Source organism: Anser brachyrhynchus (genome assembly GCF_964034855.1).
Source record: "Anser brachyrhynchus genome assembly, chromosome: 24".
Lineage (NCBI taxonomy): Eukaryota > Metazoa > Chordata > Aves > Anseriformes > Anatidae > Anser > Anser brachyrhynchus.
The window spans coordinates 2,703,762-2,715,777 of NC_137717.1; the positions used below are offsets into that span (position 1 = coordinate 2,703,762).

At 52.1% G+C, this 12,016-nt stretch overlaps 1 protein-coding gene across 16 annotated transcripts in view; it reads right to left on the reverse strand.

The window, feature by feature from the left end:
- The window catches only part of LOC308182563 (uncharacterized protein), a 66,938-nt gene that overhangs the window by 19,412 nt on the left and 35,510 nt on the right, over window positions 1–12,016 (reverse strand). For 3 of the 16 annotated variants that reach the window (XR_013941869.1, XR_013941870.1, XR_013941871.1), the window contains exon 3: window positions 560–9,367. The exons of 11 other annotated variants lie outside the window; for them this stretch is intronic. The gene's annotated coding sequence lies outside the window, so the exon portion shown is untranslated. 2 more of the 16 variants (XR_013941872.1, XR_013941873.1) reach the window with 2 other exon arrangements.

Genomic DNA, 12,016 nt, shown 5'->3' on the forward strand with positions numbered 1-12,016 from the left:
GCAGCGGGCACGCTCCGGCTGTTGCTTTGCAGGGCTCTGCTTTTTGTGTCCAAATCGCCGCTGCTGCGGCTCACCTGGAGCAGCTCCGTTTGGTGCCAGCAGGGGAAAAAGCCTCAGCGCCTGTGCTCATCGAGCCCCTCTCCTGCTGCTCCCGAGGGCTGTGATTTTATGTCTGCTTAGGGAGAATTTCTCTGGCCCCCGAGTTTACAAAGTCACTCCAGCTCCCTCGTAGTGCAAGTTCAGTACACTGTGTACATGCAAGGGTTGTTTACTACTGCTCATATACTCCAGAGGCAACAGGAATAATTGCTGCCATATATTAAATGCCACAGTGTAAAACAGAAGGAGGAAATTCATCTTTTCTTTCTTTCCCTTTATAAACTCCTACTCATGTTCAATTGCTGTTCTTGCAAGTTACCAAAAGGTTTATTTTTTGGTAAGCGTGTTCCGTTTTAGCATCCAAAAAAAAAAAGAGCAGTAAGGAAAGGGAGGACACAATGCATCCTGGCAGATCCTGGAAAGGAGTGGGCACGAAGGAGGGGACGAAATCTATCTGAAGGAGTAAGGGAGCGAAATTAGGAGATGGGATTTCCACTGAGCAGCAGGGAAATGTGCTAACAGGGAGAGCTGCTCGGCACGGAAGGGTCTGTGAAGAGCAGGTCTGTTGTTCCGATGGTGTAATAATATTTGGGAAAGATGATAAATTGTAGACAACGGGAAGCTGGCAGGGATTCTGGACCCCAAATCTCAGGAGGTTCCACTTGCCACCCGAGGGCTGGCTGAACTGGGACCATGTCACCATGGGAGAGGTCGGGGACAGCCTGTGGCTGGCGGGGGGACACGCGTGGGTCCCCAGCCCTGTGCCACCAACCCTCCTCCTGCCGATGGTCTGGTGGCACGGCCGTGTTTTCAGGTGATCCAAACCACCAGGGCTCAAACGGTCAGTGCTGTGGGGAGCCGGAGGGAGAAGTGAGCCGTGACCCAAATCCCCTGAGCTTCTGGGGACCTCTCACGGGTCACAGAGAGCTACCTCTCCCCCCAGCGACGCTGCTGGTGACAGTCATTGCTCCGGGGATGGAGGTTAATGCAGCACTGGTGGCCAAGAGCCATGCAGAGCGCTCACAGCCCTGCTGGGATGTGGCCTCTGAGCAGGAGGCTCGGTCACAGCTTTAGCATTTATGGCTCTAAAAAGTGACCTTTCCCCACCTGCCTGCCTCAGATGGGCACTGAGTGACAGCACGGGCTGACAGCAGCCGTAAATCCTGGTCCAAGAATGAGTTAGGGATGGATATATGTGGCTGCACCTCCAGCAGGTGGTAAAACCCACTGTAAATCTCTGAAAAGCTTGTCAGGATGCTAATTGGATTGAGCTCCCGATGCCGAGATTTCACAGCTCCCAGACCTCCTGAAATGTCACATGGAGGACTCTCGGCAGAAGGACGCGGGCAGAGAAAGGAGCCCTGCAGCTTCTGGTGGGGTCTGAGAGCAGGGAAAGCCCCAGGGAGGGAGAAGGAGCGAAGGACAAAGGCGCAGGCTGCCAGGCTGCCCCTAGCAGGCAGCAGGAGACAGACGGGGCAGGAGTGAGCGGCGTTAACGTGCCCACGACCAGCATTAATTTTACCTCTGCCTTCGCCAGGTGAGCAGCACTGTGGCAGCACCTCCCTGGAGAAGAAACGATGATCCCTATTCATCTCGTCTCGCGTCTCAGCTCTGGAAGCATTTTTAATTCACCTTCTCCATTTTCCTCCCTTCTGGTCTTCCTCGTTGTAAGCCCCGTTAAAACCTGTCTTGCTGGCTGTTTTGTCTGAACCCAGCAATGGCAGGCGGGAGAGGTGTTTCAGGTCTCTCTCTTCCAAAGGTCTGTCCTGACTCTGAGAAACCACTGCTATTTGTAAGCTCCTTCCCTTGCATTTCCATGCTTTTCTTTAGTAAACAAAAGGAAGAGAAAGATTTCTGGTCTTGCTACTGTTATGAGGTCACAGAGATTTGCACAATTACAGGACTGTTACTGAATTCAGGCTTAATGTCCCTTCTGTAAAATAAGATGTGGATGTGTGTGAAAACATAAGGGGTGCTGGGAAGGCAGGTGTGACTCGGGACCCATCCTGCTCCTACCGCACTGCAGCCCAGCTCTCCCCGTAAGTCCTGCGGGAGGTGAGATGTCCCCAGGACAGCCAAGGCTCCGGGACAGACACACTGACAGCGGCCGGAGGTCTCCGCCTGGGTGCAGTGCTTGCTGCCCACAGGAATGGGCTCACCCCGTGCAGATCCATCGCCTGGCTCAGTCAAGCTTATTTAACACAATATTTCATAACTCCCCTGTCACAAGCGATTACTCATTACATGCATTAACATCCCCAAACTGTGCGTGTCCTTAACTCCTGATGAAGCACAGCCCATAAATATAAAGGGAACAGGTAAAGGAGCGTGTGGGGGAGTCACAGCTCCCCCGTGCCCTTTCTGTAGGGCCCCCCAGGGATGTCAAATCCCCTTTTTTCTCCTGCTGTTTCCTTCGGGGGGAGGAGGGCAGCCGGAGCTGGCAGTTCTGCAAGGAACCAGGCTCACGCTGCAGCTGCTGGAAAGCCCGTTTCCTATTGAGACGACCAGGGCTTTGCAAAGATCCCCGAGCTTGCAGGCTGCTCCCCCGGTACGGCCTCACAACAGAGACAGCTCCTTTTTCTCCCCATTTTCCCCCCATCTCTACATTCACTTCATTCCTTGCCATTTCCCTTCTTCCTGACCTGCAGCTCTTCCAGCCCCTGCGCGGCCGAGTACAAATCCAAACCAAGCTGGCGCTCTCCTGATTTTTATCTCCGTAGGGTAAATCATTTTCCAAGGGGAGATAGCAGAACTTGTTCCTGCAGGACAAAGAAAACCCTTTTGCAGCACCATCACCTCCAGTGCAGCCGAAGGGGATCCATCCCCCGAAGCCTGAACGCACTGCAGAGGAGAGCTGGGTGCAGAACACCGGGCAGCACTGAGCAGGATTTCGCCTCTCGGCGTTGCTCCCCACCTGAACGTGAATTTCCACAGAGTTATTCTTTCTGTAACAGTGAAGCTAGCTTTCCTTCCAGCTGATCAGAAGGCTCGTGGGGGGCTCAGGGGGAAGCTGCGGGGCCCCCAGGTTGCTGGTGGTGGGGGGAGCGCAGAAGCATCGTGGTGCAGGCAGGGTGGTGAATAAATGCAGCCCTTCAAAAGGAACTTTTTTTTCCTAAACCTGGTTCTAATAAGCAGCCTGACTTTCTGCCTTTCTGCTCGTCTCCCCAATGCCTTGTAATACTGACAGACACTGACCTAATGATGCATTTTACAGTGTTAATGCTATTATTAAACTGCTGCCGGGAGCTTTTAATTCATTAACTTGCTCTTGCTCTGGCGGGACTGTCTGGATTTTCAGTGAGCAAACAATAAGAAACAAAATATTTAACAAAGTCTTTCAGAATTCCAATATTGTGCCATTGATTTTGTGTCACTTGGACTTCAACAGCTTAAACATTATTGGTTTCTGTCATTAAGGATTGGGACAGTGGAGCTGTGAAAAGCTGCAAGGCAAATGAGTGAATATTAAGGCTGTTTTTTCGTTTTGTATCTGGAACCGCCTCCCTTTCCAATAAGCTGCTACGCCACAGGAGAGTACGATCAATTAAAATAAAGTAAATTGCAGGTGGAAAAAATATTAGGCAGCAAGCTACAACCTGAGGAGATTTCATCCCCTAGAGCCGCCTGGGATCGCAGCAGGGAACTCGGACGCGGCACTGCTACTTCGCCTTTGCTCCCCAGGCTTTGGTACCGATGGCTCAGCCACACCAGCAGCTGCCCTTCCCCACCAGTCCTGCTCAGCACCAATCCTGCACCGTGCTGCCCACCACCACGGGCAGCCCACCGCTGCCAGACCGCAGCAGGGGACACAGGCACAGGAGAGCGCCCGGTCCCTGCCGCGGTGGCTGTGGCAACGTATCCCCTTAAAGACATCCCTAAAACCCCAAAATCTTCCCCAAATCCTTGTAATTTATTGAACACCCAGCACAGAAGGTTCCCCAGCGCTCGTTCCCTTTACAAGGGAAGAAATGTGAGGGGCAGAGGGAGATCGGGGCGTCCGCAGGCTTTGTGGGCAGCTGCTGGCTGTTACCTGGGCTGGGAAATTATTTCCAGGCGGAGGGAAAACAAGCTGTAGGGGATGAATAGATGTTATTGTGCAGATTGTCTTCTGCACAAAAGGAATATCATAGCATGCAAATGTCATTTGTATTGTGATCATTAGCTTGAGCTGTGGGAGGTGCCTTATACCAGTTAAATTCTTCCAGGGGCTCCCACAGAGAAGAGGAGAACTTCTTCAGTGCACAGTGGCATTAAAGAGATTGCTGCCTGCTCCAAGCAGATGTTCCAAGGATTAGATAGCTCAGTTTGCAAGACAGCATCGAATTAAAATAAAAATAAAAAAAGCTACAATATTTATGGGCTGCTCTGCACGTACTGGAAACCTGAGACGACCACATGATGTCTGGTAGCTAAAATTACAACCAGAAACAGGCCTGCACACACACCAAGTTTGACTTTGAAGGAGGAGCAGCCACAGGTTGAGGTTGGTACAAGAAGGGTGGTGTGAATTTTGGATGTTTAAAATCATTTCATTTAGATCTGGATGTCGATACCCAGCTCTGGCACATGCACGTCAGCCCTTGGCTGGCCCTGCTGGGGGGGCAGGACATGGGGCTGCACTGGTGAAGGACAAATTGCTTCACAAGGTCTCTCTTCCTGCCATTCGCTTCTTTTTCTTTCCAGAAATCCGCTTCCTCCCCTCTCCTTCAGAGTACAAACCACAGACAGAAGGCTGACTATGCTCCTGCCTCCACTGCTGTGCCAGCACGTCCCCAACCTGGCCACCTCCCAGCCCCGCTCCTGCAAAGCTCTGCCCGGCCGCCGCTCCTGCCAGCCCCGTGCCATCACCTGGGCTTGTCCCACCAGCAGCACGGCGGCTGAGCCCAGCCTGCCCGCTGCCACCCCATTAATCTCCTCGAAATCCGGGGCGGCAGCTGATGCTGCTCCTGTCCTGCCCCAGCGCAGCTGCTCTCCTTGCTCCACCTGCTCCTTCTCTTGCTTTCCCTAAAACCCGCTGACCGCAGAGCTGTGAGCTCCTTTCTGGGGATGGGTTTTTCCTTGTCCTTTAGCCGCTCTGCAGGGGGCTGAGCTCTCATTTTTGGGGCATCTCACAAGTCTTGTGCACGTCTCGGTGCTGGCACGGGGCAGGCTGAGCCAGGGAACTGAAGGAGAGCTCTGCCTTTGGCGCTGGGAGAAGGCACCAGGGGAGGCTGGGGAGGGGAAGGAGCAAAGCCCCAGGGTCGCTCCTTCCCTCTGCTCCCTGGAAGAACCTCTCCAGGGGCTCTGCAAGTGCCTCTGCTCTTTGAGAAATCTCTGCCCTGCCTCCTGCATGGGTGCTGCTGCCTGGCTCCGGGTCAGCCCGACGAGGAGCTCTGTATTGCTGCGGAGCCCGCTATAGATGGCAGCATTGGCGAGCCAGAGGCTCTGGCTGCTCAGCTGGGCTTATCGAGTTTAATTAATACACTAAATACAACAGAAAATATGACATAGGTAATCCTGAGCACAAACCCTTCCCTTTGTGTAGCTGCTCTCTGAGCTCTGGGAGCAGAGCTGCCCTTTGAGGCTGCGCTCCCAGAGCAGCCCAGAGCTGCGGCTCCCGGCCAGGCTCCAGGCACCGTCCCTCTGCCACCCCGAGCCTGGGTTGCCCTCGTCTTCCACCGTCAGGAGGTTTAATTCCCCAAATTCCTGCTGGGAAGCAGCACTGGGAGCTGTGGGGTGAGGTGCTGCTTCCCCCGCCGGGCTGGGAGTGCTGCTCCGAGGAGACAGGGATGGAGAGCTCTCGCCGCCAGGTTTTTCCAAGCCCTCTCATCTCCAATATTTATAGTGACTGATGGTAACTCAAACATGGTTTGCGATTCAACATGATGAACCTGAAGCCCTAAATCACACAAGTCTGCCAAGTACTTTAGCCCTCCGCCCTCACCACCGTAAACAGAGTACGTCCGCGGTGCTCCTGAGAGCAGCTTAATGAACTGCGCGGTGCTGCCAAGAGACTCTCGAGTGCTTTGTGTCCCTCCTGTGACAGTCCCCTGCCCCCTTCCCTGCGTTTTCTGCAATGTTTTGTTGTAATCGCTGCCCTTCTGCTGGGGAAAGCTGCGGAGGAGAGCAGCTGGGCAGGCAACGGGCTTCTCAAGCGCTGCTGCTCCGCAGTGCCGGCCGTGGCGCAGAGCCGGGACGTGCCCCAGCTGCGGCGGTGCCAGCCGGATCCTGCCCCAGCACCGGGGCTGTGCTGCAGGTGGGATTGCTGCTCCTGCTCTGCTCAGGGGGACGGGGCAAAGGGAGGGAATGCCCCTGCGTCCAGGCCCCTGGAGGCTGCTGAGCACCGGCAGGCAGGGGCAGCTTCCCACATGGCTAAAGGAAGGAAATGCCTGCGTGGTACATCACTGTAAATGCCTCTGAGATCCCATCCAAAGCCTCCGTTATCTCAACAAGTTTCCTATTTGTTTTCCAGAGATAATATACTTTGTAGCCTTCTGTTATACTTAGAAAGGAAAAACCTTTCTTCCTCTATTTTTCAATCGAGAACCCTGGTGGAAAACAAGCTTTGTTTTCAGAAGCAATTACATTCCATCTCTTAACTGGATTAGGTAACTTGATAAAACTCCAGTGGAGAAATATTTGCTCATATTTAATCATTTGTTGACTTGGCACCTCACGAAATAAAGCAAAATTAAATAAAAATGTGTAAAGGGCAACCCACTTGCTGATAAATCCTACCCACTCTGAGCAGTTTATTACAGGAGCAACGATCCATTAGCTCCATACATAAATTAGAATCGTGCATTCCGTTTATGGAGTTGCAAATTGTCGGCTGCTGCCATTATGTCAAAAATACCCTGTGCCAAGAGTGAAACATGATTATTGTCTGTTCTGTCTGCCCTCGGCAGATGCAGTCCGGACAGTTTAGGGTCAGGCAGTATGAGAAGCAGAAAGACTCCAAGTCCTTTCCCTACTTTTTGCTGCTTGTATAAACAAAAGCAATCAGCATGCATGCATGTTAACATGATCCGAAGACTTGTAGCGAATACTCTATTAGTGCCCTGCAAACCAGCCCCTGTAGCATCTATCGATCATACCCTTTTTGTTATCTGTGTCCAAGTGCAAGAATACAGCCCTTGAAATGAGATCAAGCCATCAATATTCTCCCTGGGTGTACACGCTGCTGGAACTCCTTATTGCAGGTTGGATCACTACCCTAGGAGCTTTCCATTATTTCCTAGACAAAAACCAGAGAGGACTGCCGGTTCTGCTTGATATTTCCACGGCTACATATATGCTGTTAACGGGGAAATAAAAGGCTGTAGTGTTATTTGTGGTTCACAGGTACTCATTATACAGCTATAATGATAGAAAAACAATGGGTCTTGGGGGAATTACAGCAGGAATCAGTTCAGCCAAGAATTGACATTGCCAGCCCCGCTAAGACTCACTTTCTTGCAGCCTGAGCTGGAGCTTTAGCCTGAAGGGGACACCCAGGTGCACTGAAATGGTGCTACGAGCCCGGCCAGCCCAGGCCCTGCAACCCACAGGGCTGCAGAGAGGCAGGGGGCAGCTCCTGGAGGCAGCACAGAGGTGCAGAGCAAAGCCCACCGCATCGCCGCACCGGCACAGCCTGCAGCTCGTGCGACCTTCGTCTCCTTATCTCTCCCCCGGACGCCGGTTTCTCTCGACGAAAAACCTATCTGGGGGAGCTGACAGACAAAGCACGGCGAAACCACAAAGGGATTCTCCTTTCAGCTGTCTCCTGCGCTGAAGGGCGGCGGCGGCTGTCGCGGTGTGAGCGGCACGACGCCCGCAGGAGTTTTGATCGGGCGCGTCGGGCTGCGCCTGGCGGAGCGCGGGGCATTGTTTCAGGAGATCTCCAAAGACGTCGGCGTGAGCAGAGCAATGTCTCATTAAGCTGTCAGGCAGAAACGGGGAGGCTGTCAGAGCGTGCTGGCTGGAGGCATTTATGGGGATCTGGGAGGTGTTACCGTACCTTCATTTAACAATTAATAAAGCCCGAAGGCTGAATGTGATCCCGGTGCTCTGGCACGGCCGCGCCGGGGTGGGCAATCTGCAGGGCATGGGCTCTGACGAGAGGTTTGCCCTGCGAGCAGCAGCAGGGAATTGTCTCGGTGAAAAAGGAGTATAAACGCAGATGTAATCCCATAGAAGTAATGCGCCCTAATCAAAAAATACCTCCGGTACCTGCTAGGAAGCTGCACACTTGAGCTGGGATAAATCTGTTTATGTGGGAAAGGTCCCTATCACAGCCAGCGTGGTACTTCGCTCATTAAAGGCTTCAGTTTTAATTTAGTTCAGCCAGCGCCGAATATACTTAGTCAGGAGAGGTATGAGTAATGCAACAGGGCTATGTTTAGTATGTTAAATCATTCACTGAGAGGCATCTTTGAGCAATTCATTTATTCTATGGAGGTTTATTTCCTATTTTATTATACATTTCGCATCGTGCGGTTGCTCTAAGGGAGGTGCGTGCCGAGATGCCCGTGCACGCACACACACAAACCTGCACAGGTTATTTGGCTACGGACGGCCGGGCGTAGCTGAAAACAGCAGTAAGACCAGCAGCTGCACAGTGTGGTTTGAATGTATGATATTCGGCCTGAGAAATGTCACAAGCAAAGCTGTAGTGTACCATAAACGGTCTGGACTGGGCTTTGGGCAGTGGTTTTGCAGGTGACCCGAAGGGCCGTCTCGCTCCTGTCTTTCTGGGATCTTGGCTCAGCTCACAAAAGTGGTGTCGCTGCTGGGCTCTTCCAGCAAAGTTCACCATTCCTTCTCCAAAGCGGTTTAGCTCTTGGAAAACCTCTATACCATTTCCTATTTGCTGAAGATCTGCCACAGGTTCTGAGCACGCGTTTGCGCTCACCCATCCACCCACTGGACGGTGTGCTAGGTCTCCTTGGTGCTGCACAACGGCCGGGACCCTGTGGGGGAGATGTCTGGATCCAAACACCCGGCGCAATCTGGTGTGGGCTCGCTTGGCTGGCCCCGACCGCTCAAGTCAATGCTCTTCAAAGATTTAAGGATCTGGAAAGGGCATTGCCAAAGGGGAGGATTATTCAAATTCTCTTCTCTTCTTTGGACCCACAATGCAATGCCATATTTTAAGCTCCCCTCCAAGGCCAAACACAGCTGATTGTGGAGGCTTAGCTGTCCCGCTGGCTGGAGGCAGGAACAGCTCGGGGTGTACGAAGACAGAGCTGGGTGACCCTCTCCTTCCAGATGTGCTCATTTAAAATGATGCTTAATAACCTCGTCTCACCTGCATGGGCAGAAAGAATAAAATAGAAGAGGTTGTGCTTTATTTATTCTTCTTAATATGAAATTCATGCACTGATTGCCTTTGCTCTCTCCAGCCAGGCTTCTGGGAGGTATGAGATTCAGTTCATGAATCTGAATCTGGGGAAGCTTCATCTTTTGAGCTTTCAGTTCAGGGAAAGTTACTTGATAGCCAGAGAGCCAAGGGGGAAATACATTATTGAAAGAAAAGCTTCCTTTTTAATCTAAAATTCAGCAGGATCTTTGAGATGAAAAAGGTTATTTCCAAGAGTCTGTCCAGCATATCTTGAGGGCTTCTCTTTCCCATACAATAGTGAGTGGGAGGGAGGGAGGCAGGGAGGAAGGAGCTCTGGTCAGAAGCAGAGGCTGCTGCTTCTCTCTCAATTACACCGGAATCCCATCTCCTGACAAGGGAATAGCAATTCCCCTTGCAAAAAAGTGCTTCGAGGTTGACTGTAGAAAGAGGAGAAAGTAATTATGGCTTAACTGTGCAAACAGCCACTCCTGGGAGCAGCCTGACAAAATGCAGAGGGCTACTCACATGAGTAATGTTTGAGTAAAGCACTTAAATTGGAGCTTCGGTCCCTTTGAACCCCATTTGCTGAATGCAGTTTAGGAGCACAGTGGAGCCCAGAAAAGACGATGCCAGAATTTCTGGGGACAGGAAGGTGCTGGGATGTTTGCCTCAAGGGAATTGTTTAGTGGCCCTGCAAGAGGCACATGTTCAGATGTTTGGTTCCTTCCATTGCCTCTCCACCGAAGAACTTCAGAGCAATCTCTGATGAGGTTCTTGTTTTCTGGGGAGATGGTGAACCAGGTAGTACCGTGCTCAGTACTGCTGCTACCTGCTGCCTTGGTGTTTGTCGAGCCTCCATCTGTGCCTTATGCCATTTTTGTTCTGCTTTTCTCCTGCCTGCAGGAGGGATCAGGCTCCCAGGCGGATTGAAACCTGTTCGCAGCTTTCCCACACTGCACCCAGCACCGAGCTGCTCCACGCGCTGCAAAGCTGGAGCTGAGCAGTCCCCGAAGAACTGAGACTGGATCATTTGGCAATTGCTGGAAAATTACCTGCTCTCTGCAGGAGAGAGAACAACCCAGGGTGGCTGGAGACAGTCCGCAACAGCATTCTGCAGACACAAATTCCCCAGGCCCTTCAGCAGCTTCCCAGACGAGGTCCCGGTGCCTGCACCCCCCGAGCTGTGTTTGTCCCGCTGCGCTGCTTTCCCAGACACCGCGCTCGGCAATGGCAGGCAGGAGCTGCTTCCAAAATCTGCTGTGGGAAAACAGCGCCAGGCACAAAGGGATGCGTGCTCCCTGAGCACAATCCTGGGCTCTGCTGCACGGATTTGTTGCTTTCCCCACAGGTGACCACAAGCAGCAAGGAGAAGGCAAACCCCGTTTCCATCATCCCACGGGGCTGGGGACGGGGTGCTGGAGCTGGTTCCCTTGCTAGGCAGCAGGAGAAAATCTTGCAAGAGATATTCAGGCTTGGGAGAAACCTGTTTTTCTCTCTGACCTGGAAACAATCCAGACTTGCTTCTGCTACCAATTTAAAAACATTCTCTTGCCACGGTCAATTATTTTAAATCCTCTCCATGGACTGCGCTGCTCTCAAGGAGCTGGCAAGAGCAGGAGCCATGCGGCTGTGTCTGCACAGGGAAACGGGGAGCGACAGGCTCCTGCTCCTCTCTGGGGATGCTATTAGGTGGGATCTACGTGCAGGGATGGCAATGCAGCAATTCTGCTGTCAGCAGTTTTCTCCACAAACATTCTCACACCTGACACTCCTCTCCACCCTGGCGGATAGATCTGGGGACTCACTGTAGTAAAAGGAGGCTTGTGTTCCTGCCACTGAGATGACAAATACTAAAAGAGACATTCTTGTTCCAAAGAATTGTGTTTTTTCTTGTTTTGTTTTGTCCTTTTTTATTTTGTTTTGGTTTTGCTCCTGTGTTGGCCACAGGCTGCCAGCTGCACAGCTTCCACATGCCCTCCCCGACCAGCTCGCTTGCTGCTGCCTGGGTTGCATCCTGGTTCCGACGTGCCCCGTGCCCGGTGCTGAGCAGCAACATCCTGACTTCTGGGACTTTCCAGGCTTGTTGAAATGCAGGCTTGATGCCTTGCACTTATTTTAAATCACTGAAACGCCATTAAGCTGGGAGGAAAAATAAAAACCTCTGCTGGCTTTCAGAGAAACGAAATTACACTAGCATGGTATTCAGAGCAAATTATCTCTTCCACCTGGTTTTACCAGGAACAAAACCTCAAGCCCTGGGATTCAAGCTCCCTGGAAAAACTAATTATATTTTAAGTTTAAAATATTAGTTACGCGAAGAAGTATTTGCCTAACTTTTGCAAAAAATAGTAATAATATTCTTTCCTTGTTGAACAAAAGTATTCACAGTAGTTCATTCTCAACTTTTCAGGTATTTGAATGTGGGTGCAGATGGAAAGCAGCCAGCTGGCAGCCTGGGGGGCTCACGGAGGATTCAGTGGGAACTGGGGAGAAGCGAGACCTTCTACCAGAGAGCAGTGGAGGTGGCGGAAGGCACTGCTGCCGGACACCCCGCAGCACCACCGGGAGCTGCAGGGACAGACAGCACTCGTGGGTACGGAGAACAGCCGGCACTGC